Below are 27,888 nucleotides of genomic sequence, written 5' to 3'. Positions count from 1 at the left end.
AACAAAAATCTATTCTCCTGATGACACGCATGATTAAAAGGTCTATGCAAAAACATTGCTCTACATTCCCAATGACTAGGAAATAAAACCTCAAGTCAAGTTTTGGTTTGCAGATGGTCAAAGGATTTTGTATTCCAGCAGGAGTTCAAATCTTCTGCATCTTTTCACCAACAACTACTGGATTTTCTTTTCTGATTTTCTCAGCAGCATCAGCTTTGTAATTGTAAGAGCAATTGTGTACATCTGAGTAACGGTGTACACCACAGTACACATTTCCACACCGGCATTCAAACCCAGTAAGTCCCACTTTCTTCCTGCACATGAAACAGCGATTCTTTTTTTGTTTTGGTTTTTCAAGAGACGTACTTTGCTCTTCAGATGACTGCTGTGCGGTTTCTGATCCTGAAGCTTGCAGGTCTTCTCTTGCAGGTATTGCTTTGTTCACAGATGTGCTGTCCATTTGGGAAGATGCTACAGATTCTGATAAGAGTGACTGATTTGGTACAGGGCTTGGCTGCATAGATGAAGATGTAGAATCTAATGCCAACTGAGCTTCTGGGACACTGCCATCTGTGCCCTGAACTGGTAAAGACTCAGACTACTGACAGAAGGTGCAGGTGGGCTTATTCTACCATTACTACTATTCTGTCTCTGAAGATGTTCTTTATAACATACTGAACACATGCCATTTGTACGAGGGTTTCCATAAAATCCGCAGCCAGTGGAACAAAGTATAGGCACTTGGCTCTCGTTAGTTTCTTGAGCTATGTTCCTCTGTTGCGCACTCTGATGAAAGTGTAGGGACTTTGGATTAGGGTTCCTACTGCACTGAGGATGCTTTGTAGTTCTCTCTCTGTATAGCAGTCCCCACTTCCCTATGTCAGGTTGTCTTTCCTGCTGTTGCTTGGGCTGGCGGCGGCTCTCTCCGCCTGACGTGCTGCCCGCTGCCGCCGGTCGCCGCTGGTGAATGAGGACAGGTGAGGCCACCAAACTCCTGCTCGCTTGGGCCCGGCCGCCGCCTCCAGCCCCTCCGCCTGCTGTTTATTAAACTTTTCTGTTTGGTTGTTTGGCCTGTGCCGCGACCGCGGGGGAGAGCACCGGGAATGGCCGGCACCCGGCGCTGACCTGATTATTGGGTTTTAAATGCTCAATTATTCTTCAAGGGTTACTTGTAAAATACACAGGATGACAGTATTAAACCTCAAAGGGTAGTTCATTAATTCTTCCAGAGTTTCAGATACTGGTCTTGGGACAAGATGTCTCGTCTCCAGGAGGTTACATGCAAGTTATAAAGCAAAGGAAAGGACTACAGAGTAATTTGAGGATGAGAACGATATTGTAGAATATATGCTCAAGTAGTTGTGAGAACCAAGGTAATGTTTATAGAGCTTTTAGCAAAATACTGGGCACATGTCAGGCACTCAGCCTCTGCTGGTTGCAATCCTTATTCTCTCAAAACAAGATCCAAATGGCGGATAGCTCAAAATGTTGCCACAGTCAAAGCCTGCAATACTATTCAGAGAATGTTATTCAGAAAGATGTTAAATCTCAGACTAAAAGCTTCACTGCTTCTGCCTTAATCAATAAGGCCTATTCATGACCTCATACTTGTTCCTCACGAATTATGGTAATTAAGTTGAAAACTGGGTCCCCTGGCCTGGTAGAGCTCGTTTGGCTACAGAGAAGGTTCTAGATGTTAGACTGAAGAACATGAGGGGCTGAGAGTTTTTAGAGAGGCTTGGGGGAGGGGAATGTGTTGAGCAAAGGAAAATCATGTGACTGTCATACAGAGTGAAGTAAGTCAGAAAGAGAAAAACAAATACCGTATGCTAACACATATATATAGAATCAAAAAAAAAAAAAGGTTCTGAAGAACCTAGGGGCAGGGCAGGAATAAAGACGCAGATGTAGAGAATGGACTTGAGGACATGGGGAGGGGGAAGGGTAAGCTGGAATGAAGTGAGAGAGTGGCATGGACATATATACACTACCAAATATAAAATAGATAGCTAGTGGGAAGCAGCTGCATAGCACAGGGAGATCAGCTCGGTGCTTTGTGACCACCTAGAGGGGTGTGATAGGGAGGGTGGGAGGGAGATGCAAGAGGGAGGGGATATTGGGGTATATGTATATGTATAGCTGATTCACTTTGTTATAAAGCAGAAACTAACACAACACTGTAAAGCAATTATACTCCAATAAAGAAGAAAAGAAAAAAGGAAATCATGGGAAGAGTGTCCAGAAGCCGCATTTCGAGAACGGTACTTAGTTTAGTGTTCTTACCTAGAGCGGGTTACCGTCATCTGCCAGGACCACTGCCCATAAGTGACAAAGTCCTGCTGGCCCTGGAAGTGCCAAAGGAGATTTCTCTGGCTACTGCTACCATGTGAAAAAAAAAAACCTTTCTTACTTGTGAGATTAAGCACGTTTGTCTAAATTTGCAACACCTGACTAGGCCCTTTCTGTAGGAGAGAAAGCCATTCTCTCCTTGGGTTTTTCAGCTTCTATAAGAGGAGATGCTAAGGAATGCAGAATGGGGGGCAAAAAATTCTAGTTGCCTCCTGCCATAGCTCGGGAGATTCATTATGCAGTAATGAAATGATCTCAAAGAGAGAGAAAACGATAAATCTAGGCCAAGATTTCAGTTTAAAGAAAAGGCAAGGGGTAGAGTAAGCGCTAGGTATATTTTCCAATGTAATGCTAACTGAAAACATTTCACTTGTGTTCAGGGACATTCACCTTTCACTGAAAGGTCGTTGAATACCTTCAAAGAGAGTTTTCTTTAAAACGGCACGTACCCATACTTCTAGCCAGAGACTTAAGTTCTTTGGAGAGCTTTCTGCTGACAGCCTGTGTTGTTGAAAAGGCAGCTAGTGGCTACAGGTGTTGTGAAGGTAGATGAGCCCCAGCTGCTCAGGAGAGAAGTGGGGACGTGGAACTAGGCAACTGGAAGGGACTTGCAGCAGACGGTGGTTTGCCTCGGGGAAGAGCTTCCAGATCTAAGCAACACGCCGGTGGAAGGAAATGATGCAAGCTGTGAGCTAAGCATCCAGGCTTGGTAAGTACACTTAAATTGTATTTTAGAAGGGATGGTAGAGGAGGATTTGGGGAAAGATGACGATGGTGTGCTTTGGAATCAGATAGCCTGTAATGCCTGAATCTGCCTCTCACTTGCTTGGGGCTTTTGAGCAAAGTGCCTGAGCGCTCTAAATCCCTTTCCTCACCCATATAACGGAGGTGGGATATGCCTGCCTCTAGTGCGTGATAAATAAATGAAATAATACACAGAATGGGGTTATTGCTCTACGTGAGGAAGGAAGCCCTCACGGCTCCGAACTCAGTTTCAACTTTTCTCCCATCTCCAGTATTGCAGGAATGAGAAGGCTAGCGCTAATTTTTCTTAATTCTTGAAATTTCATTCTGTTTATCATTTTCATTGACCGCATGTGTAGACTTGCTTATTGCTCAAGGTGAAAACTGACACAGAAAACGCCATATTGAACGGTTTTTTCTTGGGCTTAAAAGGGAGGTCAAAAAGAAAAAGTCGGGCTTCCCTGGTGGCGCAGCGGTTGAGAGCCCGCTTGCCGATGCAGGGGACACGGGTTCGTGCCCCCCGTCTGGGAGAATCCCACATGCCGCGGAGCGGCTGAACCCGTGAGCCATGGCCGCTGGGCCTGCGCGTCCGGAGCCTGTGCTGCGCAACGGGAGAGGCCACAACAGTGAGAGGCCCGCGTACCGCAAAAAATAAATAAAAAGAAAAAGCCTTCTTTCCTTTACTCGTTCAGAAAAATTTCCCAAAATGGTCATATGTAAAGAATTATAGGTTTCTGCATCCTTAAGTGTTCGATTTCAATTATTTTGCTTAAAACTAAATGGTATTTCCAAGAGAAAAAAATGGCATCAAAAATATTTTCTCCCTCTTCTCAGATAGCATATTCCCATCTGAGTGTTTCAGTTGTTTTAAAGCCTTTCTATACAGATAATGGAAAAACTTGACTCTTAGATACCTTCACATTTTTATGAGTAAAACGTGTATGACATCCTGGAATACCTTCAGACTCATTCTTATTTATGACATGTTTTTGAGAATTTGAGTAAGACTCTAACATGAAAACAGAGTTTAATCATGACGTTGTGATTTTTAAGGCGAAAAGTACCTTAATTAAACATATTGATCTGGATTTTTTTTTCTTGGACAAATGTAAGATCACTTGTCACTTAATAAAAGAGTAGTCACTTTTCCAACAGCAGAAAAATCCCAGGAAGCTTTTCAGCCACTAAACTTGAGATAGAAAACCTTTGAGTGCCTTTCTATCAGCATCTACTACAGATTCTTTTCTTGGCTCTTCCTTGAAAATCCTGTGTTTCCTAGGCTGAAATAGACCCTGTACACAGCTGTTTGTGATTTATAGATGATCTTGGTGTTTAGAACTACCAGCAAGTCCCACAATTTTCTGTATTAGGACATCAGAGGTTACTCTCTAGATACTGCTGCCATGGCAGAGCATGGAGTATACATGGAAATAACTTATCCTGAGAATTATCTTTAAGTAAAGCTTCATAGAAGGCGGAGGAGTTTGTTTTCAGGTCTTCTTTCTGTATTAGAGGTTTTCAAACCAAAGTATCAGAATTGGGTTCCTGCCCAGCTGTCTTGAATCAGAGTCTTTCAGGATAAGGCAAGGAATCCACAGATTTTTGTCTAATGAGCTGATTAAAATGAGCCATCAGATTTGGTATCCAATGTTCTAAAGTACAAATGAGTAAAAAATATCTGAGGCAAGACAAAAACATTTCTTAATAAGACGATGTGTAAAGTAAAATCAGACATCATGATTAAGATCTATGAAACAATGAATCTGATTAAAGCACAGCCTTTTGGCCTTAAGAATTTATAAACTGTGAGATTTACATCAAAATGCTTTCTTAGTAGTATAAGAAGGATATTCACTGTTGTCTGTGAAAGAAAAACAAATGTTAACAACAATTTAAATGTCCACAGAAGGAGACAAATTAAATACGATATGATAAATGGATGCTGTGGGTTAGCATGCAGTACTTAAAAAGAAATCTGCAAGTAAAAAATATGCAAGACAGGTTGTTGCTTCATAACCTCCTCAGGAGCTTCCTGGGTGTAAAAGGACCCCCGGTAAGCAGAGGGCAAGAGAGACCAAAGAAAAAGGCATACCCTTCCAGATTGCTAGGTGGCAGGTTTAATAAGCAAGAGAGCTCACTTAGAAGAACGCTTGTCTTGTGTGGCTGCAAGACGAGTAGATCTCCATACTCACCAGCCAAAGGTGAAATGTTTATATAGAGCCCCTAACTGGGTTTAGTAACATACCCAGTCCTATTTCAAGGCTGTTTCCTTGGTGCAGTTTCTAGGAGCAAGGAACGCAAGCTGAACACACATCCCAAGACAGTGGAGGTGGGATGGGAAGCCTCCAATGGCCTGGGTCCAGCCTGTAGTTCAACTGGCGGTCGAGTCTTCTTGATGACCTCCTCCCACACAGGTTTTTGGGTGTTACAGGCAAATATAAGATGAAAAAATGAATGGTTCTAATTGTGTGAAAATTTAAATGATATTTTTCACTGTTATACATTCATGTATAAAACCATAGGTCTGGAAGAGAAGGCACTAAATCAGTAATAGTGGTTACTTAGGGAATGAAGTGGCAGTATTGAGATTAGGAGTTGTGGTCAAAGATTTATTTAGCCTTATCCATGCTATTTCTGTTAAAATATTCACCTTAATTAAAATAATGTATTGCATACTTTATAATTTGCTTAGGTGTATATAAAAAACAAAGTGGCGTAACTCTGTTGTAAAGTTACGGCAAACAAGCAATCCTCATGGGATATAACTATAAAGCATCTTATTTTTGTCTTATCACCTTGTTTTATGTTTTTTTCCACTTTTATTGAGATATAATTGATGTATAGTACTGTGTAAGTTAAAGGTGTACAGCATAACGGTTTGACTTACATATGTCATGAAATGATGCCTGCACGTTTTGTTAACATTCATGATCTCATATAGATAAAAAACAAATAAAAAATATTTTCTTCTTACAGTGAGAACTCAGGATTTTCTCTCTTAACAACATTCATATACATCAAATGGCGTTGTTATCTGTTGCCATCATGTTGTATATTCCAACTCAGGAAGGCAGGCTGGACAGCTTGCCCTTCATATAGTTCTGTATGGGAAACATGTTACCGAACTAAACTTGGGTCCATCTGCCCTCATGTGGTAAAGCTAAACTACTAACACAGGGTTGTGGTGGAGGAAAGTGCAGCGTTTATTACAGGCGCCATACAAGGAGTCCAGGAAGCTCATGCTCTAAAAACCCAAAAGCCGCAGCAGATTTCAGGGAAGCATTTTTAAAGGCAAAATGAGGGAGGGAAGTCCCAGGGTATGTGGTCAGCTCTGCACAACTCTCTGATTGGTTGATGGTGAGGTAACAAGGGTGGTGTCACAGAGGTTAACATTATCAATCCTCAGGCTCCACTCTGGGGGCTATGTGCTCATGGTCATCAAGCAGTTAACTTCTTCCATTTGGTGGGGGCATTGGCATCTGAAAAACAACTCATCAGATACAGTTATCTGTGTACTTCAGGGAGGAGCTAAAGATTCTGTGGTTGACATATGGCTGATTTACTATTTAAATTCTTACCAGTTCTCCTGGCCCAACTGCTGTTTTTGTCACTACATGTTCACACCCTTTCAATCATTAATTCTTTTTTTTTTTTTATAATTTTAACATCTTTATTGGAGTATAATTGCTTTACAATGATGTGTTAGTTTCTGCTTTATAAAAAGTGAATCAGCTATACATATACATATATCCCCATATCTCCTCCCTCTTGCATCTCCCTCCCACACTCCCTATCCCACCCCTCTAGGTGGTCACAAATCACCGAGCTGATCTCCCTGTGCTATGCGGCTGCTTCCCACTAGCTATCTATTTTACATTTGGTAGTGTATATATGTCCACGCCACTCTCTTCATCCCAGCTTACCCTTCCTACTCCCTGTGTTCTCAAGTCCATTCTCTACCTCTGCGTCTTTATTCCTGTCCTGACCCTAGGTTCTTCAGAACCTTTTTTTTTTTTTTTTTAGATTCCATATATATGTGTTAGCATACGGTATTTGTTTTTCTCTTTCTGACTTACTTCACTCTGTATGACAGACTCTAGGTCCATCCACCTCACTACAAGTAACTCAATCTCATTTCTTTTTATGGCTGAGTATTATTCCATTGTATATATGTGTCACATCTTCTTTATCCATTCATCTGTCGATGGGCACTTAGGTTGTTTCCATCTCCGGGCTATTGTAAATAGAGCTGCAATGAACATTGTGGTACATGCTTCTTTTTGAATTCTGGTTTTCTCAGGGTATATGCCCAGTAGTGGGATTGCTGGGTCGTATGGTAGTTCTATTTTTAGTTTTTTAAGGAACCTCCATACTGTTCTCCATAGTGGCTGTATCAATTTACATTCCCACCAACAGTGCAAGAGCGTTCCCTTTTCTCCACACTCTCCAGCATTTATTGTTTGTAGATTGTTTGATGATGGCCATTCTGACTGGTGTGAGGTGCTGTCTCATTGTAGTTTTGATTTGCACTTCTCTAATGATTAGTGATGTTGACCATCCTTTCATGTGTTTGTTGGCAATCTGTATATCTTCTTTGGAGAAATGTCTGTTTAGGCCTTTTGCCCATTTTTGGACTGGGTTTTTTGTTTTTTTGATATTGAGCTGCATGAGCTGCTTGTAAATTTTGGAGATTAATCCTTTGTCAGTTGCTTCATTTGCAAATATTTTCTCCCATTCTGAGGGTTGTCTTTTGGTCTTGTTTATGGTTTCCTTTGCTGTGTAAAAGCTTTTAAGTTTCATTAAGTCCCATTTGTTTATTTTTGTTTTTATTTCCATTTCTCTAGGAGGTGAGTCAAAAAGGATCTTGCTGTGATTTACGTCATAGAGTGTTCTGCCTATGTTTTCCTCTAAGAGTTTTATAGTGTCTGGCCTTACATTTAGGTCTTTAATCCATTTTGCGTTTATCTTTGTGTATGGTGTTAGGGAGTGTTCTAATTTCATTCTTTTACATGTAGTTGTCCAGTTTTCCCAGCACCACTTATTGAAGAGGCTGTCTTTTCTCCACTGTATATTTTTGCCTCCTTTATCAAAAATAAGGTGTCCATATGTGCGTGGGTTTATCTCTGGGCTTTCTATCCTGTTCCATTGATCTATATTTCTGTTTTTGTGCCAGTACCATACTGTCTTGATTACTGTAGATTTGTAGTATAGTCTGAAGTCTGGGAGCCTGATTCCTCTAGCTCCATTTTTCTTTCTCAAGATTGCTTTTCAGTCATTAATTCTTCAGCCATGCTTTTGTGAGTCAGGGGGCCTGGGAGACTACAGCTTTTCTACAAATAAGAGGCAAGCAGAGGACACAGTGGGAGGGCTCTGTCCTGGGAAGGCACCATAGGGTCCTACTCAGTCACACACATATCAATCCAGTGTGTCCTCAAAATACAGATGACACACAAAGTGATCTCCTTGAAGCCTCTCAAACTGAAATAAAGAGGAAGAAATCATTCTCTTCCCAATTCAGGGAAATGAGTGTTTGTGATAATAAGACCCAAAAGCCTCATCAAAAATCTTTTAATAACTTTGTATGGAGTGTATTCTATATAAATATTACATTATTATGTATACCTGAAACTTGTAAGTCTTCTATACTTCAGTAAAATTAAGTAATTAATTTTAAAAAATCTTTCTCTATTTCCTCACCCATAAATTTCTTATGCTTTTTTAGCATGAGTCAGGGGTTTGACTCATAAAACCTGTTTTGCCCCATGCTGGGCTTTTTAAATTATTAATTTTCTTTTTTCTTTTATTCTTTTTTTTTTTTTTTGCGGTACACGGGCCTCTCACTGTTGTGGCCTCTCCTGTTGCGGAGCACAGGCTCCGGACACACAGGCTCAGTGGCCATGGCTCACGGGCCCAGCCGCTCCGCGGCATGTGGGATCTTCCCGGACCGGGGCACAATCCTGTGTCCCCTGCATCAGCAGGTGGACTCTCAACCACTGTGCCACCAGGGAAGGCCCCTAATTTTTTTTTTTTTTGAAGTACAGTTTGCAAGTCTCACTTGGGGGTTGAGCTCCACACTCAAAAATGTGGACTCTGGTGTCCTCAGGCCTCATCTCAGATTTCTGTTTCAGATTCAGTTACCATAGCGTTGTCTTCTCAGGGGTGGCCTGAGCGTGTTTTCTTTTATGGGCCCATAGGCATGGCAGTGGGTGAAATAACGCTAATCCATGCAAGAGTCTTAAGGGACAAAATATCAGTACTTCGTTCTCCCCAGTCCTTAGAGCCAGCAAGTTGGACTTCAAATGTAGGTTTTCTCCTTTGATTCACATAGACAAATGCTTGAGGATATAAGTGGAAAGTTTACCTTTTCTAATCTTAAATCATTCTTGGAGCCAAATAAAACAGGACAAGGATGGGCTCAGAATTTGAATAATACAATAAAGCACAGGACTGATTTGCATACGTAGGTGAAGGACGGGGGCTACAAATGGAGGAGTTACTTAGGGAGAGATTGGGTGATTAATCAGAAGTGGTCAGAGGAGTTTCTGAAATGCTTGCTTGGGAGGAGGCCCTGAAATCAAATTAAGGTTACTAGCTAGAGCCTGAGGGAAAGCTGTATTTCGTAAAATCTTGTTGTTGTATATATATCTTTCTGTTTCATTTTTCTTTTTTCTAAAGAATATATATAAAATATAATTGTGTAATATGTATGGTGTATATAGATCATGTATACATTATAAAATAGGCATATTCTTTATATTCCTTAACTTTTTAAAAAATATTTATTTATTTGCTTGTTCTGGGTTTTAGTTGTGACAGGCAGGCTCCTTAGTTGTGGCTCCAGGGTTCCTTAGTTTCAGCTTGCCACCTCCTTAGTTGCAGCACATGGGCTCCTTAGTTGCGGCAGGTGGGCTCCTTAGTTGTGGCATGCATGTGAGATCTAGTTCACTGACCAGGGATCAAACCTGGGCCCCCTGCATTGGGAGCTCAATGTCCCATCCACTGAGCCACTGGGGAAGCCCCTATATTCCTTAACTTTTTAAACTTTAATCTCTAAAAATGTGGAATAATGTAAAACAAGCATACTTGAAAAAGAAAAGAGAATATTGAAAACTGAACATAGAAATTATAATGAAATTTAAACAAAGTTTTTAACTATGGGAGTGTATAATAATTAGTGTTATATGAATGTCAAAGCAGAGAAATGTATTTGACTATAGGGTAAGAAAGGAAATAAACTGTAAAAGTCTTAAATAAAAATAAATATTCCAGGAATGGAAATGCTTTTGTCAGGTATCTGTGTTTACAATAATGTGTTTATACTCCTAGCAATGTTAATTTGAAAAGATGCTTTAAATTTGAGTTGTCAGTGTAAAAATATCACTTGGTTTACGAGACAATCGACTGTCAAATACATTGCATAGATATGCTGGATGTTTTATAGCTTTGTCGTCTAGACACTAATTTTATCCTTAAGAATTATTGGAAATCACATGTAGATAGTTTACCTGAAAAGGGTAAACTTGTCTATTTATTGTGAGAATAGAAAAGTTGAAACCATCTGTCAGGCAGTGGCACTTAGGAATTAACTTCAGACAATCAAAGATGAAGTTTTGCATGAGAGCATGCATTAATCTGACAGCTTTATGTCTAAAATAAATAACAATATGATATGATTTGGTGGAGTGGGATAGGTTTGTAAATAGTCAAACATTAAGAAACTAAATTTTCTTGTTTTACGGTCATATGGGTTTTTCTGTTTCCTTCTGAAAACTTTTTTTCAGTTATGCATCTATATACTAAGATGTGTATAATTAATTATTTATTTGATGAATTGTGCTTTCAGTGTTTCCCTACTGTCTCATAAAAGCATCTGACACTGATTGGTTTTGCACTGTTTCATTTACTCAGAAGTTAGGTATATAGTTAACTCTTGAAAAGTGTTCTATAAATACCATCTATTAAAGAAGTTATCACAGCATATTTTTATCATTGGTTTGCTGGTCTCTCCACTCAAAAGACAGTAACTGAGTCTAGGGCAGGGAATGTATTTTATCTGTCTTTGTATCTCTGGCATAGAGGCATTCTGCTTGGTAATTGGTAGACAATCAGTAAATCAAATAATTAATGAAATAAATTAATAAATGAGAGTTCTGGAGCCTTCTCTCCCATCTTGCAGTCAGATGTAATCCTCTCATTCCTGTTGCTTCCTATGCCAGTCTCTAATAACTGACACTTCTGCATGAATCATGGGAAGAGACACGAAATGTCTTTTCTCTTAATTAAGTGAACATTCCACAGTCTCTCCATTCTCCAGCAAGAGACAGAAGTTAAACCAAGATTCATAAATGATTAAGCACAGCAGTAAAATCTGCAGTGTTTTTTTTTTTTTTCTGTAAGCCTAGCAGACGACTTGCTGAAATATTCTTATTTCTATGGCCTGTTGAGATAAGAGATTCAAGATTCCCTAATCTGCAAGATGAGAGTAATGGTCTTAGCGTCTCCATAAAGTTGTTGAAGTGATTAACATAGAATACACATAAAACAGGGTGCATAGTCTGGTATTGTTAGGAGTGCACTAAATATCGATAGTTGTCATTTACTGAGACCTGACATTTTGATAGAGGAGTGCTTCAGATCAGGCTCCTATTGAATTTGGGGACAGAAAGTCAGTAACGTAAACAAAATCATTCTGTTCTTAAGCTGTGTTGTGCTTTTTCAGCATAAACAAAGAAAGGGATTTCGAAATTTTATTACTATAATATTTTCCCTCCCTTGTCTCTACGTTTAATCTCCATTTATAATTACGACATTTTCAAGAAATCCCTAATAAGGACTTGAGGCTTTAATTATAAAGCATCTAGTGTTGTGTGCATGTGCTTTACATATATTGTCATTATTTTATCCTTGGATCTGCAGAACTTTCATCTGTAACATGGGTCTCATTCAGTAATTAATGTCTGATTATCTATTGTAAACAAAAAATCAATCAGTCTAAGAAATGGAAAATTTTATTTGAGCAAAATTTGAAGATTATAACCCCAGAAGAGCATCTCAGAAAGCTCTGAGAACTGTTCCACCAGTTAGAAATCAAGGCACAGTTATGTAAGATTTTTTGAGGTAGAGGGCTGTACGTCAAATGATGCATTATTGACAGTTTACATAATCCAGATCTAAGTGTCAACCTGGTGGGTCACATGACCCCTTACAAGATCAAGAAGGAACGTTATCTCTTTAAGGAGTTGTCTTGATGCTGGAAGAACATTGCTCTTTATGGGTGACAAGGTATTCCTGCTGATGGGGGAGGTTTGGTTGGTGCATAATGCAGATACACAGTGCACAGTAAGGGGGAGAGAGGAGGCCAAAGGGCAGAGAAGAATTTATGTTTAAATTTTTCTTGTCTTGCCATAAAATAGAAATTTTATTTCACACTATTCTGAGTGGGCCTTCATCCTAGGCACTGGGATATAGCAGTTAGCAAGAAAAGCAATACCTGTGTTCTCATGGAGCCTCCATTTTGTAAGCAGTAATAGGCATTAGACAAGTGATCAAAAAATGAACTGAATCGCTACAGACTGAGAAGAAAATAAAGTGAGAGAACTAATAATGGCACTGGTAGGAAAGGGGGCCTTACAGAATGAGAAGTTAGGGGAAGGAGGAGATTTCAGCCAAGAGCTAAAGGATGAGAGTTTTCTCTCCGTAAAAGGAGTTCAGACTGTTGTCGAATCCGAGTTTATGTGCCCGATTACAGTGCGGCCAAAGAAAGCAAAATGTCAGAGTTTGAAGGGAAACGGTTTATTGCAAAGGCCAAGCAAGAAGAAAGGGCAGCTCATGCTCAAAAAGGCCAAACTTCCCTATGGTTTTGGGGGAAAAGTTTTTATAGGCAAAATTTAGGGGGAGGACTGCAGGGCGTGTGACCTTCCTGACTCGTTGGTGAGGAGGTAACAGGGTGGTGTTCCAGGAATCTAGTCATCAGCCTTCTGGTTCCACGCAGTCTAGGGTCCAGTGATTTTGCTCAGCCTGAAGTTACCAACCTCCACCTGGGTGGGGCGGGGGCCCTAATTCCTATAGAAGAGCTCATAGATCTGTACCAGATTATGTGTATCCCTTGAGGAGGAATGAGGACCCTGCTTTATCACTGCATTATTATTTCTTGACTGCTTCTCCTTTGCTTCTGTATTCCCTCCTTTCCCAAATTTGTGTCTGAATCTGCCCTTTGGCACTCGGGTGGTTTAGGAGGCTGAAGTCTTTTTCCTACAGATAAACAGGGACATGGAGAGGCTTTTGTACCCAGGAGGACCCCGCAGTACCCTGCTTGGTTTCAATCCCCCATTTTCTTTTATACCTCTCAATCTGGAGGGGAAAAGGTGTTAGACAAGAAAGGGAATAATGTTTTGGACAGACAGGTTTATCATAAACTGGGCAGAGGCACTTGGTTTTAGGGGGACTTGGTTTCACAAATATTATCTTTCCAAACAGAAATCATTAAGTCAAAGGCTTTGAGGCAAGAAGAGAGTCTGGAGAAGAGAAAATGGTATCAGATGAAGTGGAAAACATCTTGTTGACTTCTAGGTCATGATAAGAAAGTTGGATTTCATAGGCAGTACAATGGGAAGCAATTTAATGTTTAAGCAGAAGAGTGGCATGATCTAAATAGTTTTTGAAAAAAATCAAACTGGCCACTGTGCATTAAATGGATTACAGTGGGGAGGCCAGTTTGGAGGTTAGTGTGATTGTGACAATGAGAACGTCTGGTGCGTGGGCTGGAGTAGCAAAAGGAACGGTGATTGAGAAGAATGGGAACACTTGTGAGATTCTGGGGGCAAGATCAGTATTAGTAGTAGTGGATTCAATAGGGGAGGATATGGGAAACTAGAAATAAAGGATGACTTCTTACTTTGTTTTTGTTTTGCTTTTGCTTGATCACCCGAAGTAAAACTCATAGGCCGTCTCATTTTAGATCTTTAAAAAAGTCTCTGCAGGAGAATACATGAGGATACTTTTCCTTTAATGTGTACTAGGTCCTCACATTTATACCACATGTTATAAATGTTGTTTTCTCTTTAGGTAGATTGTAGATCATTGTCAACAAAAATCAAGAAATCCGTCCTACCCTTATGCCAAGTTCATACTTTTGGTCTGAAGTTTATTTTTATCAAATTAACACACCTGCAAAGCTTAACTTTGTAAATCGAGTTTATTTTGAAAGGTAGTGTTGAATTATTTTCCAAACAAAGCAGCTTAAAAAAATTCAGATGTGGTCCTGTATGCACAGTGCTCTGAGTATGGTAGGATTTTTTTTTTAGCATACTAATGTTTATTTGGAGATGTATAAAAAATATGCAGTAGTACAAACTTTAAAGATTTTTCAGATCCCTGCTAAGTTTTTTTTAGACCCTTTTTTTCTAGAAAACAATAGGTTCGATCAACTTTATCCTAATATTTCAATAGCTAAGATACCACTCACAGAAATATTTTAGACATTTGAAATCACAGAATGAGTAAAATGGGAGGAAGAGCTTTATATGCCTAAGACTGTCTCTGTCTATAGGGGAGTTGGTTCTCCAATTTTTAGCAAAAAGTCTACACTGGCAAATTGTTGAACCACCATTAATATAAAAAATTTGGTCAATCCTTGACATCTTTAATGCGTACTTGATAAGAAATATATCCATAACATTGATATTTTAGCAACAGTTTTATCTGATGGTGTATAGAAAGGAGGCCAAGATTATATTGTACTACATTCAGTTTTAACTTTACTGAATACCGCAAAATTTCCCCAGCCAGCATTACAATAGAAGTCAGCTTGTTGCCCTTTTACTTCTGTATAACACAATATCAAAAACATTTTATCTGCCAATATGTGATTCTGGTGACCTCTGACATTTTTGAGCATATATTCTCATGCATCATTAGAGGTTTCATGCCAAACCAATAGCACGCTTCTCTGTTGTTTTCAAATGCCTCCTATATCGTAAGGGTTAATGATCAATAAAATGCACTGACATGTTCTTTTTGCTGCCATACCTCATTATTTCTCTTTTCACTCAATCTCCACATGCTTTTAATAGTTCCTGAGTAGCTTTTGTTTTTTCATTTAATGAAGAGTAACTTAATGTGCCATTTTCTCTTTATAAAATAACAGTCTCTCTGATGGGATTCTATCCATGGGGACCAGTTGTATTCAAGATGCCTTTCCTTTGACCTAGGACAGTGTTTAACTCATCATTTGACAGTTGTGTGCCTTTAAAAATTAAAAGTCTGTGTGAGATCTCCAATTTGTATGAGTTTGCACGAGGTTATAGAATTCACGTAAATGCTGTCTGGCTTAGGGGACTAGGAAGTAGCGTTGGATCCTAAAAAGTGATCTAAAAGAAGCCTCAGCGAACAGGACCATTAGGTGAAATCTGGCCCACAGCTTGTTTTTGTAAATAAAGTTTTACTGGAACACATCCATTCCTGTGCGTTTACTTATTGCCTTTGGAGGCTTTCATACTACAATGGCAGAGTCGAGAAGTTACAGCAAAGACCACGTGGCCCTCAAAGTTGAAAATATCATCTGGCCCTTTACAGAAAAAAAAGATTGCTGATTCCTGATCTAAATAAAATTAAGCCTGTTTCTTTTGGAAGCTACGCAAACCAGAAGGTTAAGTTTTGATTTCAAACCTGAAGATAACATCACACATATTACAAATAGGGATTCACTTGGCCAAATTCTTCCTTTTTTATTTTTACCATACACTAGGAAGGTTGTCAGAAATTATGGTAGGTCATTTAAACAGTAGCTTCAGGTGTTTCTGAAGTTAATAACTAAGGGCTTTCCAAAATCTGAGCACATAAAATAAATCTTATATAATATTTAAAATGTATATAACTTGGTGTTTTTGAGGATACATCCTGTACTTTGAGTTTATTAATATTTACAATCATAGATCACTTAATTGTTGAAATATAACTAGTGTCTATCTCTTTTTTTAAAAAAAGAAAGCAACGTTTATTTGAATTTTAACTCATTTGCTCAACAGAATTTGACCGCCTTTTGTAAGCTAGGTGCCACTCTAGGTGCTGGGAAACACATCCAGTGAACAAAGCAAAAAAAAAAAAAAAAAATTCCTGCCCTTGTGGAGTTTACACTCTTGCGAGATTTTATGACAGGAAGTACAATGATTAAGCCTAATACTGCTTTTGTTCTTTTAAAATCCCGAGACTTGGCTACATCAGAGTATTTTTTTCTTGGTGTTCTAGTAAAAGAGCATTGTGTTGATTAGAGAAATACCTTGATCCCAAATAATGGATCCACCTTTGTTTAAGATATTGATATTTCACCTTTATTCATCTCAGACACTTTAAGGATCTTTTGAGAGCAGTGGTCCTTTCCCCAGGAGGGAACAATCCATTTAGGCCTTTAAATCATAATTTTATACATAATTTCCAAAAGCACAAGGACCATCTCTAGTCCATCCACAGAGCTAAAAGCTATTAACCTAGACCAGCTATTAGATAAGTTAATAGGATTAAGGATAATGTGCTATTAGATATTTATAGAACTATTTTAAATATATAAATCTATTATACGTTTTATTCATTCAGTGATTGATTTACTCCACACATGTTTTACTAAATACTAATGCTCTTAGGTGCCAGACACTGTGCCAGGCAACACTATTATTCTCAAAACATTTTTTTTATATGATTGGTTTTATTACATAACCTGTATGTTAAGTAATCAATGGAGCATCGTGACTGAACCAACTTTTTTTTTTTTTGGCTGCGTTTGGTCTTTGTTGCTGTACTCAGGCTTTCTCTAGTTGTGGCGAGCAGGGGCTACTACTGTTCCTTGCGGTGTGTGGGCTTCTCATTGCGGTGGCTTCTCTTGTTGTGGAGCACAGGCTCTAGGCATGCGGGCTTCAGTAGTTGTGGCTCGCGGGCTCTAGAGCGCAGGCTCAGTAGCTGTGGCTCACGGGCTTAGTTGCTCTGTGGCATGTGGGATCTTCCCGGACCAGGGCTCGAACCTTTGTCCCCTGCGTTGGCAGGTGGATTCTTAACCACTGCGCCACCAGGGAAGTCCCTGAGCCAAATTTTATATAAAGTTTACAAGCAAACATTTGTGCATTTACTAAGCATCACCCCTTCTAGTTTCTATCAGGACTTAACTAAACAAGAGGAAATTTGCTTCTTATGTTTATCAGGACTGAAACAAGAGGATTTGGCTATGTAATTGTTAGAAACCTATATTTCATACAAAATAAGTAGAAATAAAAATAAACTGTGGGGTTACTTTTGTTGCATTCCAGTGTGTTTCCTTTGTGGAGTGCAAGATTATACATAAGACGAAAAGAAGCAGCTTCATTCACTGAATTCCAAAAGACAAGTCGTTGAACCCCTTGTATGTCTGTCAAGTATCTGTAATAATTTGAAACACCGTATTAAATATTGCATATTTTAATTAACATAGTTTAATTTTTCCAAGTGGCATTGGTAAGTTTTAATGTAATAAGCATTACCAACTTTAGATCAGGTCTTGTGAGAGCAGGTGACACCAGAATTATAAGTAGAGAGTTGTCTGCTGTGAAATTATGCATTGATTTAAAATCAACACACTCAAGGATCTTATGGTTACAAATGAGATTTTAGTCCCAGAACAGCCTCTTTGTGACTTAATCTTTACGTACACGTATTATTCTTATCCATGATTAAGTACTATAGGAAATACAAAACTTTCCTTTTGAGGTTACTAACTTCTTGCAACTGTAGTCCAGAGAGATTGTCACTTACCAAGTGATACAGTTTTTTAGTATAGAAACTAGCATAGAATGCAAGTCTCCGTGTGAGCCTGTCAATAAATCATTATCGCTTAAAATATAGAAAGAAAATTATTGAGCTTCAATAAAAAGAAGATCCATTAACAAGGGGAAGATTAAGATATGTTAAATTTCTTCTTTAAATTTAGTTATGAGATAATCCATGTCATCTATAATAGTTTTTCCCCAGATGAATTTTAGCAAGGCATATCATTGAACTCTAAAGTTTAAATAACTGAATGGATAATGAAAAACTTACCCTATGGTTCCATTTCTAGTAATGTATTAGCAGATAAGGATCTAGCACCAATCTTTCCTCTGAAAACAGTAAACAAAATGGAAAAGAAAAGAGATGCATATGTAGTCTAACAAGAAAGTAAAGAAATTCGGGCTTCCCTGGTGGCACAGTGGTTGAGAGTCCGCCTGCCGATGCAGGGCACATGGGTTCGTGCCCCGGTCCGGGAAGATCCCACATGCCGCGGAGCGGCTGGGCCCGTGAGCCATGGCCGCTGAGCCTGCACGTCCGGAGCCTGTGCTCCGCAACGGGAGAGGCCACAACAGTGAGAGCCCCACGTACCGCAAAAAAAACAAAGAAAGTAAAGAATTTAGAGCAATAGCTAAATGAAGGCAAGAGCCTGAGAATAATTGGAACACTGCAGCCCGCTTTCACCTTGAGGGCACGTGGGAATCTCAGTTTTACCGAGTACCATTTCTTGGTATTTCACAGGACTGGGGAAGGTGCTACTATGGAAGAAAAAAAAAAAAAAATTCCTAAGCCTGAGCCGAAATGAGAAAACCAAAGCAGGGATCCTCTTTTCTTATAGCTGGAACTCAAAAGTGCTATACTCTCCATCTAAAGGTGAATTAGAAAGAACTGTGAATTCACATGAAAATAGGGAGATTGCCTATAACCAGAAGCTGATATTTGAACAAGTCTGTGACATAAATTCATACTATGTGGTCAGTCCCAAAACACTTCAAGCCAGAAATTTAGATACGTGTTTCTCATGTAGGAGTACATTTAAGACCTGTGGCAGGACCAGATGACAAAATCCTCCCAGGAGGTACCCACCTGCGTCTCATGGCTCAAAGAAGTTTCGTATGTAATGTTACAAACAAAATGAGCAGAAAGCAGTTAAAAATCGATAAACACATAAGGAAATAAGGCACCATAAGTGAAAGCCGGTAGAAGTAAGAGAAACAACAATTAAACTCACCTTTCTTATAAAGTGTGTCAGTTTTCATCTTGGGATAAAAGTCATAACTCATTACCTTAGAAAACACTTGATTATCTTATAGCCATAAACATTTCTTCACTATTTTTTCCTTAGAATATGCAATGCTACTGTATACTGATAAGGTAGTATTTATTGTAACATACTTATGGAAGGTTGGGAATGGTGCCACATCAGAGAGGCTACCATACCTGGGAGACTACTTTTCTTTCTTTTTAGGGAAGAAGTAAAAAGGCCAAAAACACGGGCTCAAAATCAGACTAAGATCTTTTACCGTGTACTACGTTTGCTCAAGGTCCCAACTAGCAGTGTATTTAAATTTGAACCTTTACGCTGTTCATTTGCAAAATAGCCTTACAGTATCCATATTCCCAATACCCATAATGAGTTGCCGTGAGAATTGAGACAAAACGTGTAGACAGTGTATCACAGTTCAGCATATTAATTCGTTGGTTCTTGTTAGCTGTATTATCTGTTCCTCCTTTTCCTGGGCCACTCCCATGAGACAGAGTAACTTGCTCTCCTGTACCCTACAGAGGAGAAGATCGCCTGTCCCCACCTTTATCAGGTTTAAGGCTCCTCAGTTTCCAGGTGGGTGAATTGGGCCTTCAATCCATGCCTTTGGGTCTCTGTTACATAATTACTCACTAGGTCTCAGGAAAATCTGAGGACTCATCTGAGACTCACCTGTCAGCTAGCGGTATAGTTTCACTGACTCAAGGAATCAGATACTAGAGCTTTTCAAGTGCTTCTTCATGACCCTCTCATAAAAGGGATTCAGTGGTACCTGCTTAGTGTCTGTGGCATTTTGGTTTCTGCATTCTCTGACAATGAGAACCCCGCTTTCATGGCCTTTGAAGTATTTACGTATTTGCTCACTCTGTGTGTGTAACTGAGGTAGAATTGCCACCATCACCTGCTAAAACCCCACCACCTCTCCTTTCCCTGTCCACGTCCCTGTGCCTTGTATTGAGCACTGTGTCCCCAAACACTACCTCACTGCATTCGCCCCCTGCGCAGATGCCTTCATCACCCAGAATAGGCCCAACCAAGCCGCTTTCCCATGTGGATGACAACTTCAGTCTGCTCGGGTTCAGACACCCCTGTGATAGACCATCTTCTGGATGCCCTCTGAACCCCTCCTGGGCTGTAACTCCCCACACTAGGTAGCCCTCCCTACCCTGCTAGGACTCCGACACACTAGGCCAGGCTTCCTCCTCCAGCCCATCCCAGACTTGCTCATGAAGACCCCACCTTATCTCTGATATCTGGTCTCTGGTCACCCTTGTACCTCCCGTCCCCTGAACCCCTCTTGGACACTTAACCTTGCTCACTTCCGTCTAATGACCTTAGGCTCGAATTGTCTGAGGAGGGAATACCATGCTAAATTTAGTCATAAGGAAAGTTAGGCTTATCAGCTCCTCTTGGGAACAAAATAAAAGGGCTTTTGTGTCTTGAATTCTAGAATATACCATCTTCTACTTGCTTAAGTCTCCCAAGTATTGTCCAAGTGTTGAAGCCTCCTTTGTCTCTGAGGATGCTAGTATAAGACAGAATTTACAAAAGTGAATACAGGATAATACACAGAGTTCATTTCCACAAATACATGTATATACCGCTCTCAAAGAATCCCAGATTTTTGAAAATTAATTTACATTTCCATGATGTATACAATTTCTTATTAGAAAGAACTGCAGGATAGAATTACAAGGTTGACTTAACAGGAACTGATATTTGAGATTTGCTAGCGGATTTATCTGAGAAATGGTTTATCTCATAACACTTTTCACTTTGTCAAACACCCTAAGATCTAAAGATTATGTGAATAATAAACACCTTGCTCACCATGTCCCTAGAATAAGCTTTTGAAGATGAAGCTCTTTAGAACTTAACTGGACAGTATTCTCCTGGGTGCTATAAGGAAGGACTTTTAAGACATTTCAATATGCTTGTTTTGGGACATAAAGATCATGACTGAGTGAAGGAGGGTGACTCCCAAGAAGAAGCTGAAATCACTGTGTGTCAGGTAAAATGAACAATGCCCTTTAGGCATATTTCTGGTGTTTTACATAATACAGAAAAAGTCAAACCATTCTTAACATGTCCTCCTAAGGTAAGAAGCAAATATAAGTAAAAATATTGTCTTCTCCCTCTCCCAACTTCTTCTGAGAACAACATTTTAAACTCAGCTATATTTCTATGAAATTTTCATTTGGAGCTAAAGCTGTTCAGTCCACATATAGGAACTGTCAATATCCAGGATTTTAGTGAATTACACACTTCATCTCCTGGGTAGAAGAGAAACCATTTGCAAACCCTGTTCATTACATTACATAATTCCACGGGAAATACCTAGAATAATTCTCTTTTTATTACTCAGAGCTCATTAAGGAAGACAGGTGCATTAAAACAATACACATACAGTGAGTGGTATGGTTTTCACCTTAAAATAAGTAGACACCTACTTGAAACCTTTTATGCCATTGGTTTGGCATCCCCATTGGCTCACAAATATAAGTTAGGCTCTTAATCACTTTCACTCACGTACAAAAAAACCCCCAAAAAACTCTATTTGAATATTTCCTGACTTTTTTTGGAAACATAATTCCAGTGCTTTAATGTAAGTTTTCAGCAGCTTTGCTATATTTTATTTTGGCTCAAAAGAAGAAGATGGAGATTTTTCACATTCTCATATAAATATGATATCATAAGAAACAGTCCATAGGATTTATTAGAACTGCATAGGTGATACCTTTTCTAAATAATTTACAGTTGAAAAATGAACTGAATATCTGGGAGAACTGATCATTTTTAAAGACATTTCACTGCAAGTAGACAAGTGGCTATAATTCTCAGTAGTTGCATTTAGTCTGAGAAGATGATTCTATCTTTGGAGACTCAGCTACATATGTCTCGAAACGCCAAAGATCATGCATGAAAGCTTTTTTGAGGGTGGTCTTTCAGATATTGGTATTTAATTCAAATCTTTAATTTCATTGAGACGTATGATGCCATGAATATTGCGAAATCTTACACAGATAAGAGTAATTCAGAAAATATCACTTTTTGTTGTCAAGAGCTCAGGTTGGAGATCACGTACCCTAAGATTCAAGTCTTAGAAATGCTACTTACCAGCTGGATGACCCTTGGGCTTTTGACTTGAGCATAAACTAACCTTCAACTTGTTTGACTGTAATTAACAAACAAACAGTATATTTATATGTTTATAATATAAAAGTAATATATATATCTATTTATAGACACAGGTAGATAAATATAGCCTGGACATAAACATAGATATAGATACATAAATATAGATATATCTTGCCTCTTAAAAGTGGTTAAGTTGTAATGCACTGTAAAGAATTTACCTTAATGGGTAGAAAATATAAAGCAATTTCTCAATAAAGTGTACGTCTTATAAGTGATGAGGCAGAAGGCAGAGTGAGTTTGCCCAGTCAGGGGTTAAAATAGATGGAAAATGATCCTCTGTGTTAAAGAAACATTTTTTACTAATCATGGCCAATTTAGCAATTTATATTAAGATACTCTTTTTCAAATGTGACTTTGGTATGAAGCTGTACTGTCCGTCAGTGGAGGGAGAGAATATCTCCCAGGCTGGCACAGGGAAAAGCAAGGTGTATATACAAGTTGAAAAGATGTAATGATTTTCTTTGTATTGTATGGATACCTTTTGGTGCCGAGGTAATATTCTGAGAATTTTGCTTATTGCTTCACGCTAAAAGGAAAGGTAGATTTCATAGATAGAACTCACTGGCTCTGCTGATGGCATCCGAGCACATTGGTGCAGGAATTGTTACAGAGCTGATTGTTGCTAGAATCAATACTATTTATCACAGGGTTTAATCCCATAGAAATCATTAACTAGGGTGCCAAGCAATTAGGGTGAAAAAGTAAAATATATAAAGAAGTCTCCAGAGCAAGACAGAGGTACTGTTTGCTTTGATTATTGATCCCCTTGAGCTTAACCTCCTCATCCAGCCTCCAGTCAGTTAGTCATCTGAGCAGAGCCAAATGGAAATCCTTTATGTTTATTTCTTTTGGTTTCAAGATGTAAACCAAGTCAACCATACAGTCAAGTTTGCTATTATGTGGACACTCATGGATTGGAACCAGAAAACCATTAAAAAAATAAAGAAAGCAGTTCCTAGGCTAGCTCAAAGTCCTTCTCTGGGGATTCATGATCTCTTTGGTTCTGCCTCCCAGGCCTCTGAATCCAAAGCCTAAACTCTCCCCTATGCCGTACTGCTTCTACAGATGTTAATGACCAACGTGATTAAGTTTAATTTTTCTGAACCCCAGACTGCAATAGTGAGATCCACATACCTGTGCTCTCTCCTTGTGCATGCTGATAGGCATCGAGAAAAGCTGAAGGTGAACTGTTGATCTCCCCAGTCTCTGAACGTGGAGGAAGTGCCACCACCACTCATATCCTTATAACACCCTCTACTTCCATCACACGTATTCACCTCACCACCAAATAATCTTGATTATTTTACTTTCTGAATGTATATCAAATCTGTCTGTGTTTTTCCATGTTCACTACCATTATTTTATGTCAAGCCACCATCATGTCTGGCATGAAGTATTAATAACTACAAGGGTTGGTTGTTTCTCCCTGTTTTTCTTCTCCAATCTGGTCTCCACACTGTGGCCCAAGAGATCTCTTTAAAAATGGAAGGTGCTCATGACACATCTAATTTGTAAGTCTTCAGATCTTTTCTGTTCTTAAATTTTCAACAAGGTCACAAATACTGTAACCTTTTTGTTCTTCCCCCACCTCGCCCACCCTGGCCACGTAGCACCTTCTTTCTCTGCTACACAAAGTAGTTTCCCAAGTTAAGGCCTTCTCATGCTCTTCTTCTTGCCATATTATTCCCTAGTTCAAATCTGACCCACTCATATCTCCTCTCCTGGAAGCCTGTAATTTCCCTCATATTACATGTGTCATGAGGATAGGAGTTACATTTTGTTCATCTGTAGCCCTGGTACCCAGCCTAGTACCTGGTACAGGTGCTTAATGATTTGAGTAAAGGAGAGAGAAAGAAAAGAGAAGATGATAGATATTTTTAGACCATTCGCTTCACATTTAGGGAGCTTTTTATGAGGGACACGATTTGTTTCTCAAAGGACCAAATGGAGAAAAGCGAGTAAATTTGAACTGGAGTAATTTACACATGAAGAATTTAGCCAACACAGACAGGAGGAAAATCTGTTGAGGATTTGACTAAGACATTCCCCTGGATATCTGTATTAGTGCTGCTTTAGGACATCTTGAAACCCAATGATTGTATAAAAACATATGGTGATGATAAATTCTTATGCATTCATTATTATGTCATATAGTTATGTATGAGACAACTTTCAAATTATTGTTGACATTTTCATCTCGTTGAGTCGTTGAGATGGCCGTGTCCCGAATCTAAGATTCCTCATCCACTGTCAACACTGCAGCTCTCTAAAGGTACAGAGAATGCCCTGGAATTAGGTGCACTCCTATTAATGGTGGAGTCTCCCTCTTAGATTCCTTTCTGATCTTTGACACAGTTGGACAAGTCTGGATGATTTGAGAGCCTCAAGAATTCATAGAAACTTGGTATAATTTTTCCATGGTAAAAAGCCATCATTACTGGAATGAGCATAAACCAACTTGTCAACTCTTTTCTTTAATCAAAAAGAATCCTTAGTAGGTCTCCCATTTCCCCTCCTCTCTCCTGATAAGGTGGGGTGTGACTGGACAAAGGAGAAGTTCTGGTTCCTAATGTGTTCTGCTTTCTGCAACCAAAGGCGATGATCAATTGAAAAGGTTTGGGAGGTCCCCTGCTAGGCCAGTTATTAACGTCTGATTGCTAAGTTCATGGGTGGGCTGAAAGGAATAGTGTGGGTGGCGAAGGGGAGGATTTACTTGTTTCAATGGAGTGACTACCTGTACAAAAGTGTTTTTATATTTTGACAACCAGTATAGATAGTGTTACCAGCAAAGTACCACTTCTGGCCCAGGCTATCCCTAGTAATTATTTGATACAAAAAATTGTATTGGTAAAACGACTGATATATGTTTGGGAAATTTTAGCTAAAAAAATTTTTTTTTCCTAGTGATAAATGGATAGTATCCTTTAGCTCAAGGGTTCTCAAAGCATCACCTTGGAACTCTTGGAATGTGTTAGAAATGCAAATTTTCCTTTTCCAACTCTGACAAACTTGGGCGGGGCCCAGCAATTTGTGTGTGTGTGTGTTTTTTTTTTAACATCTTTATTGGGGTATAATTGCTTTACAATGGTGTGTTACTTTCTGCTTTATAACAAAGTGAATCAGTTATACATATACATATGTTCCCATATCTCTTCCCTCTTGTGTCTCCCTCCCTCCCACCCTTCCTCTGGATGAGTTAAAACACCCTCAGGGTTTGAGAATCACTGTGTTAGGTCATTAACACAGCCCACACTGTCAGAATATGGTCGTCTCTGGCCATTTTAAGCAGCTTGGTTGAGGACCTGTGTTAATGCAGACAGGTGTTTGTGAGATGCCCAGCTTCTGGGCAATGAGAGTGCTCAGTCACTAGCTAAGAGACTTATTCTTGAGCATCTGTCTCTCGGCAGGCAATTCAAATGCAGGTCTCCAGCAAATTACAAATTACTGTATGTCATAGACATTCATAGTTACTGCCAGTTGTCAAAATCATAAAATTTAAACCTGTGAATGTCTGTGGTCTACTGTATTGACTGTAAAAGTGTTAAATTTAGAGTGGTGAAAATGGATTTTTAAAGGTGTAATAATGAATGGGATCTGGGATTACATTCATATTGAATTTTTTTAAGTAGGTAAAATGGTACTGCTGTATTTAAAGGCACTTTAGAAATCAGATGTTTATTCTACCTGGGAAGGACGTATCTATTAAAGAAAAAAAAACAAAACAGAAAAACCTCAGGGGCATTATATTGCCCTGAAAAAGTGCTTACTTGAAAAATTATACTTAGAGGGTAAAGATTAGATTCCAAATCCTTTTCAAAGAAAAAAATATCATTTCCCAGGTCACTTTTGAATTCATTGAGAGTTCAGTCATCTCCCTATTCAGTAAGGGGTCCACGAGTCAAACCACCACATGAAGCAGAGAAACGTTCAGAGTATTTGGTGGAGATCCTTGCTCAAGCTCAAACCTTGTTTTGACATATTCTTATTACATATTCATTTCTCTTCTTGAAAAGTATATTCTAATTATATTTCATCCACTCTTTAGTTTGTGCATAGAAGTTATAGTTTAGCAATAGAGATAGAACGTTCAAGGCTAGATATCCAAACCTTTAATGGTTCACAAAAAACAAACATTGACAAAGTACTGGATAAATATTCTCATCTCAAGGTATTAATCGCAGTTCCAAGTACACAATGGGTGTGAGAACTCTTGAGTATTTATTTAAAGAGCCTTTGTTCCTTTACGTGATTTTCTTTTCAATTATAAATATGTTCACCTCCACTGCTTTACGGTGAGGTGAATTTCTCTCTCCATGCTTCTGTCCACACAATGCCTTCTGAAGGGGAACAGAGGGCACTGCCTTCTCCACTTGTGCACAGATTCCATCTTTGCTTGTAACTGAAGTCTCGATTCCAGTCCTGACTGTAGCCATTGCTGCATTCAGCCTAGGGCATTGGCTCTGTCTCTTGTCTGCCCGGAGCCTTACTACTATCTGTAGAAAATCACCCCTTCCTCCTTCCATGTGTTTTGCTAGTGCCATCACTCTAGGGCCTGGCGCACCCCTGTGGTTGTGTAGATTGGACAAGGGTGAGATATGGCCTGAGCTCCTGGCTCCAAGCCTTGGCCCCATGGGCCTAGAGGGGGAGCAGCCTTTTGATCCTGTGCTTCCTTGTAATTAATCTGCCCCGTAGAAGGGGCCTTTCTACGAAGGAGCTGGCAAGGCCTTGCTCCTTACTAAAGCAACAAGACAAAAATGAAAACGTTAAGCCTTTAATCACTTTCTGTGATGGTAGCAGTAGGAATCTAAAACAGAAGTAGCCCACTCCCCTGTCCCATTCCTTCCCATGGAGCTGCACATCCGTGTAGGGTTGGGTGGAGGTGTCAGCCCTGAGGAGGGATGGGCCCTCCCCTTTTAAAGGAGCCGGGACCCAAAGGCTCTGGCCGTTTTATGGACCCTGAAGTTGAGGGGAGTGGGAAAGGGAAGATCTAGGAGTAGAAAAGTGCTTGGTATGGAGTCACAGGGATCTGACCCCTCCCTTAAAGGGGGCCTCGGCTGAGATACCTGAAGGGGTTGTCTGCCGGAGACTTCAGGTAAAGAGACTGAGGAATGAGGGCTCTGGGGCTGGAAATGTAAACGTGTGAAGAGCACGACCGGCCAGGGACCTGAGTCCTTGACTGCATCCCCTTTCAGGGACTGCACGGCAGTGGCTCTGCCTGCCAGTTAGAGCCTTTGGAATCTCCCATAGTCAGGTCTGAAAAATCACAGTCAGGATTTTAGCTGGGAGCCAGACTCCTCACTAACCCTGTCCTCTTCTTGCCGCTTTCATGTTCAGGCTTGTGTCCCGAAAGCTACAGTCTAATGTAAAACATGTTGAATTTTCGTGTTAGTTCATTTTAACCTCATTTTATGTGCTCCTTGGGGAATCCTATCATTCACTTGGGGAAAGTGGCCTTTTTGTCCTTTACCACTAAAACATCACTTCATTTTTTGATCTTGTTGGTTAGTTACGCTCCTGATCTCTGCCACTCATATTTTGTATATTTT

General features: G+C 39.5%; 1 pseudogene; it reads right to left on the bottom strand.

Moving 5' to 3' along the window:
- Positions 1–145: 145 nt before the first annotated feature.
- LOC114907613 lies at positions 146–26,775 on the bottom strand (annotated as a pseudogene).
- Positions 26,776–27,888: the final 1,113 nt, after the last annotated feature.

Source organism: Monodon monoceros, unplaced genomic scaffold (assembly GCF_005190385.1).
Source record: "Monodon monoceros isolate NGI ecotype Baffin Bay Population unplaced genomic scaffold, NGI_Narwhal_1 Super_Scaffold_3, whole genome shotgun sequence".
NCBI lineage: Eukaryota > Metazoa > Chordata > Mammalia > Artiodactyla > Monodontidae > Monodon > Monodon monoceros.
Note: the sequence above shows the minus strand (reverse complement) of the source record. Positions and strands in the feature narration are given on the sequence as shown.